The sequence below is a fragment of the Triticum aestivum genome, chromosome 6B, assembly GCF_018294505.1.
Source record: "Triticum aestivum cultivar Chinese Spring chromosome 6B, IWGSC CS RefSeq v2.1, whole genome shotgun sequence".
Lineage (NCBI taxonomy): Eukaryota > Viridiplantae > Streptophyta > Magnoliopsida > Poales > Poaceae > Triticum > Triticum aestivum.
The window spans coordinates 432,489,478-432,495,310 of record NC_057810.1 but is presented as its reverse complement, the minus strand read 5'-3'; positions in this window follow the sequence as shown (position 1 = coordinate 432,495,310).

Here is a 5,833-nt window from a genome sequence, read left to right as displayed (position 1 = left end):
AGCAAGCCAGCTTTGACTCTTGGCTAGACTATCCTACGATACTCCAGTTTGAAATAGTTTTGCGCACACGAGTCCACTATTCACCACTTCAATACACTACCGAGGATCCACCTCCGTCTTCCTACGGAAGAGCCATCCTCGGCACTCACACTTATCTTGAGGCTTTTAGTAGTTTCCATTTACTTGTCTATGAACTGTATAGGCAACCAAGTAGTCCTTTACCGCGGACGCGGCTATTCGAATAGATCATGTTAACCCTGCAGGGGTGTACTTCTTCATACATGTTTCCACCACTTAGCGTCTGCACACGACATGTGCTCGGCAGACTTCAAGCGAAAGCCGACGTGGGTGTAGACCACGACCTACCTAAACACTTAAGCCTCTAGTCCAGGTTTATCGCCTATTCAGGTTCCATCCGCAGGGAGTCCGGCCGAGGTTTCCCATACGGCCCCGAACGATGTGAACAGGGTTCCCGAGATACCAACGGGTATTCGGTACACCGTGCCACGTACCTACCGCATCACAGCCCACCCCTACGGTCAGCGCTGTCCACGGCCTCCAGTAGGCTACAAACACCAGAAACTACTTGCAACTCCTGGACAGAGAGCTAAGGTGAATAAGAAGTCGAGCGGGGTCATATTTCAGGGCCCAATGCATGGTAGTAGCTGATTCTTAAATCACACATACAGATCTCAGTGCTTAAGGTCGGCTTCAATGAAACAACCCACCATGTACTCCTACATGGCCTCTCATCGATACCTTTACCAAATCGTGTTCACCACACCACTCTCATTACCGACATTAACATTTCACTCTAGCCCATCACCCAGATGAACCAGACCTGACACGACTCTAAGCATAGCAGGCATAGCAAGGTAGGAACAACACATACATATGGCTCAATCAACTCCTACAGAGGAAATGACAGGTCATGCAGAGGAAATGGGTTCAACTACCGTAGCACACAGCAGTTTGAATCGCGTTGTCTTAATGCAGTAAAAGAGAGCAGGAGCGAGAACATGGGATTGTATCGATATGATCAAATGGTTGGTTGCTTGCCTGATGGTTCGTTGCACGGATACGATTCTTCGTTAGGGTAATCACGGTACTCCTCGGGGACAGATCCTGTCGCAAAGGGTAACGATACACAGGCATCACCAAATAATGTGCAACAATATGATGCATGCATGAAACATGGCAATATGAGTGTGTTGGGCTAATGCAACTAAAACCAGATGTGTTTGAGCAAATTTGAATCAAAGATTCAAATTCCAAATTCAAATATGGCCTTTTAAAGTGCCTTTTCTTGTTCTGATTAAAACATCAAGTTAACTTGTTTGATCATGCATGAAAATAGTACAGATGGATAGATTGGATTTTTCTGATCATTTTTCATATATTATTTGTCCAATTTGGAGTTACAGAATAAAAGTTATGAATTTTTGAAGTTTAAATAATATTCTGGAATTTCCTGATTTAATTTAAATCCAGAAATTCAATTACTGTGTCAGCCTGACATCACAGTGACATCAGCAGGTCAACAGGGCTGGCTCGGGTCAAACCTGACGTGTGGGGTCCACACGTCAGTGTCACAGGGGCTAATCCCGCGTTGACCCCGGGCTGGTTAGCTTTGACTAAGCCCTGGGGCCCACTTGTCAGCGTCAGTAGGTGGTCGATTAGTGGTTAATCAACTAGGCCACGTCAGCTCGCCGGAGTTCTGGCCGGCGGCGACCAACAGTGCGGCGGCGATAGTGGTTTTGGTCGTTTCGGCCACCAAATGGAACGCGGCGACCACCGGAGTGAAGCTGAGGATGACCCGCGGCTCTTGGCGGAGTCCGTTGGGGTCGGGGTGGCCGGAGTCGACGGCGGCGAGCTCGGTTGCGGCCGCCGGGGTTCGGTCGTGCACGGGAGTGGTGCTGGAGCTCGAAGTCGAGCAGAGTGAGGCGCTAGGGATGCTCTACTGGTTCTTGCGAACGTGTTGGACTCGCCGGGGTGACCAAATGGTCACCGGAGCTGCGTCGACGGCGAGCTCGGCGACGGCGGAGGTTCGGCCGTGGTGGAGATGCAGCTACGGTGAGGGAACGAGGGGAAGGAGAGGGGGAACGACTCGGGGGCTCACCGCGGTTGTAGTGGGCGTCGAAGCGGGCTCGGGGACGCGTCGGAGACGACGAATTTGACGGCGACGGTGGTCGGAGTCCGAAGAGGGGAACGGCGACGTGGCGGCGATGCAGGGCTTCCGGGGACTCGTGGAGCGGTGGGGAGGAAGAGGGAGTTGTGGCGGAGCTTCTGAGCTACTCGGGGGAGCGAGGGGTGGTCGGAGGCAGTGGCTACGGCGAACGGCGGCGACGGTGTGCTTCGGCCGAGAGCGAGAGAGAGCGAAGGAGAAGCCGGGGGAGAGTGAGAGCGAGCAGGGGGAATCGGGACGGGCTGCGGACGTCGTCCACGCGGCCAGGAGGGCGTCGGCAAGCAGGAGGTGGCCGCGCGGCCGTGCGCGCGCGAGCACGCAGCAGCTTCGGGGCGTGGGGAGGAAGACGACGGGGAGCTACAGTGCTGGGCTGGCTAGCTGGGCCGGCCAGCTGGCTGGGCTGAACAGGGAGGAGCCCAGGTAAGCTTCCCCCTTTTAGTTTTTTTCTGTTTTCTGTTTTATTTAATATAACTGCAACTTTGTTGAATTAAATAAAATATCTAGTCAACTCCAAAAATCACCAAACTACTCCTGGTCCATAGTTGGAATATTTCCAACATGAAACATTTTAGTTTGGAGATATTTGAGCATTTAAATATTTTATATTATTTTAAATGCCCAAATTCAAATAGCTATGATTTAATTCAAAGACCCTATGATGGCCTAGAAAAATGTGCACCACTTTTGTCAGAGGTTCTGAACCAAGGCTAAAATGATGGACATTTTAGAAGGGCATTTCAGGTTCATTGAAAAATTATTTTAGTAACCCTAGTTGGTTTCAGAGGGGACTGGGGGTTCTGTCATCCCCATTTCAAGTTTCTGATGAAAAGTAAACATGATGCAACACTCTAATGCATGACTAGCTAGGGTGTGACAGGGAGCCTGCCCCCGATCCCGAAGAAGGACCGGACTGGGCTGGTCCCCCGCGGGTCTGCCCTGGCCCCGGGGCGATCCGCAGACGCGCCTCCTGCTCCCGGGCCCCTTGAAGCCGACCCTTGCAGCCGGCTTGCGGGCTTTAAGTTTGGCCGGAGGCTGCTCGAGTCCACCAGCGACGACCTGTAAGTGCCTACTTCCCATCTTGATTATTGCTCTGTCGACGAGATCTGATGTCCATGTCCTTCGGCCAGGCTGGCGCCTGCGGTGAAGAAGCTGAAGGGAGCTCATGAGGTCCTATCCGTGGCAGCGCCTCTGCCCGAGAAAGAAGGTGATCGTGACGCACAAGCCTCCCCTGCCCGGGCGTCCTCGCGAGGCCAGGCTGAGCCCGCTGGGGCGAGCTCAGCCCCCTTGACCCAGGCGACTCCCGAGGTGCCCTTGCTTGGCGCTGCCTCCACTATCGCCGTGGCGCCGCTGGTTCCGCCTCAGGGCGCAGTGGTCACACAGCCATCTTCTCCTCCTACTCCAGCGACTGCTGCTTCTCCGAATACTATTCTGGATCGCGCCATTGCCGGACTGGACCACCTGCGGCAGGATCTTCTCGGCGCCGACCCCCGTCTGATGGCCGGGTGTTTGGAGCTGGCTTCTGGCTGGATTCGCTCCGATGCTTCGATACGAGCGGCGCTGGTCCAGGCCTCGACGGCTGGCGACGAGGAGAAGCAGGCTGTCCATGAGGTGAAGGTTGCCCGCGATGCTGCCCTGGGGGAGGCAGCTAGCATCCAAGGTCGCTATGAGATGCTGGAGAGCGAGCTGAAGGGCCTGCAGAACCAGCTTGCCGAGGAGGCCCGCCTCCGCCAAGAGCAGGAGGAAAGCATGAAGGTTCGCGAGGCGGCCGTCAAGGACATGGAGGCCAAGCTCAAGAGGCGCCGTGGCTGCCTAGGCGTGATTGAGCAAGAGCTGGAGGCGAGGAAGGTTGAGCTAGACGGCAAGGCCCGGGTTCTCGCCGAGGATCGCGTGGCCTTCACAGATATGGAAGAGAAGGCTCGCATTTCGCTGAAGACGCTTTACGAGAGCGGCCTTGAGAGCCCACTGGCCGGCGAGGAGGATGGCCCCGCCAAGCTGCTTCCTTTCCTGGTTCGCGCCCTTAACGACATCACCCTTGGCCTTGGCCCTACGGCTGAGGCCGAGGCACGCGTCTTGTCTTCTGCAGCGCTGACGCGGGTCTTCACCCACATCTATCTTCGCGACCCCAACATCGACCTCGACAGCCTGCTGGAGCCAGTGAGCGGCGAGCATGCCGCTGCCGCCGCTGAGGCCGTGAAAGGTCGCGCGGAGGCTCTGCTGGGGAAGTTCCGGGCCTTCAGTACCAGGCCGAAGCGGAGCGCTGTTGGCCCTGCTGCTCCACAAGGCGAACCTGCTCCACGTGGCTCCCCCGCCGGCAAGTGACTCTGTTGTGGCTCCCGTCCCATTTTTCATTCATGCGCATGTACCATGCCTCGGAGAGGCGTTAAAGCTTATGTTTGATGCTGTGATAACAGCATGGACTGTAATATTTGCTTTTGAATTCCCTGAAATTTGCATTATTCCTTCCTGCTTGCTTATGTTCTACGCCGGCAGAGCCCGGCCCCGCGCATACCTCAGCCGCCGTTGGCCCCGACCGGAAACCAGGACGGGACCAAGGAGTGAGGGGCTACGTGACAAGTTAGGCTCCTGAGTCGCGATGCTCAGGAGTCCCCCTTGGCGCTCGAACCGCAAGCAGGGAGGAGAGATGTTGGTGGATTTGCCGTTCTACGTTTGCAGAGCCCGGTCCCGCGCATACCCCAACCGCCGTTAGCCTTTCGGAACTAAGGGGTGAGGGGCTACATGACCAGTTAGGCTCCTGAGTCGCGATGCTCAGGAGTCCCCCTTGACGGTCAATCGGCCTTCGTACCTTGGCTCCGCTCGGGGAGGGGCACACGACGAACCAGGCCCGAGGAGGCCTGGCCAGGCGGGGTGCGTCTGGGCGGGACCCAGGCGCAGCCCCCGTGCCCAGCCCCTTCGCGCGGCACTCCCGAGGGGAGGCGTTGCGACAAGGCCAGACACTGAGCTTTGGGCTCCTTGAGGTTGATGCGGCCCGGAGGCCACCCTCAGTTGTTTATCACCAGCACGGAGCATAGCGCTTCCGTATGCGTACGGGCATAGCCGCTCCTCGGCAGTCTCGTCAGCCAGCGCGGAGCATGGTGCTTCCACTGGTACGTGGGAGGGTGCTTCCCTGCGGGAGGAGCCCCCGGGGCGTATACAGCCCCACCCTAACACGTGGCTGGCATGGTAGGGCTGTACGAGGTGTATCTGGGCACCCGTGAGCCAGCGTGGGACTCACGGGGCCCTACCTCAAAGCGGGTTGCGCCTGGCTCTGGGCCTTATCTTCGAGTGTGTTCCTGCAAATTTGGCCAGATGCCGGTGCTCTACATCTTCGGGTCCCAGTTCTCGGGCTGGTCTCAGCTGTCGCTGGCAAGCCAGGTCGCGATGCCATGGACAAGACCAGAGGGTGAGGGCCGGAGGAGCGGTAGGAGCCATGAGTCGCGATGCTCAAGCACCACCCCTTTAACGCACAAGCTGGGTTAGATGTAGCAACTCTACGTCCTCGGGTCCCGGCTCTTGGGCTGGTCTCAGCCGTCGCTGGCAAGCCTGGTCGCGATGCCATGGACAAGACCAGAGGGTGAGGGCCGGAGAGCCGGTAGGAGCCCTGAGTCGCGTTGCTCAGGCACCCCCCCCCCCTTTAACGCGCAAGCTGGG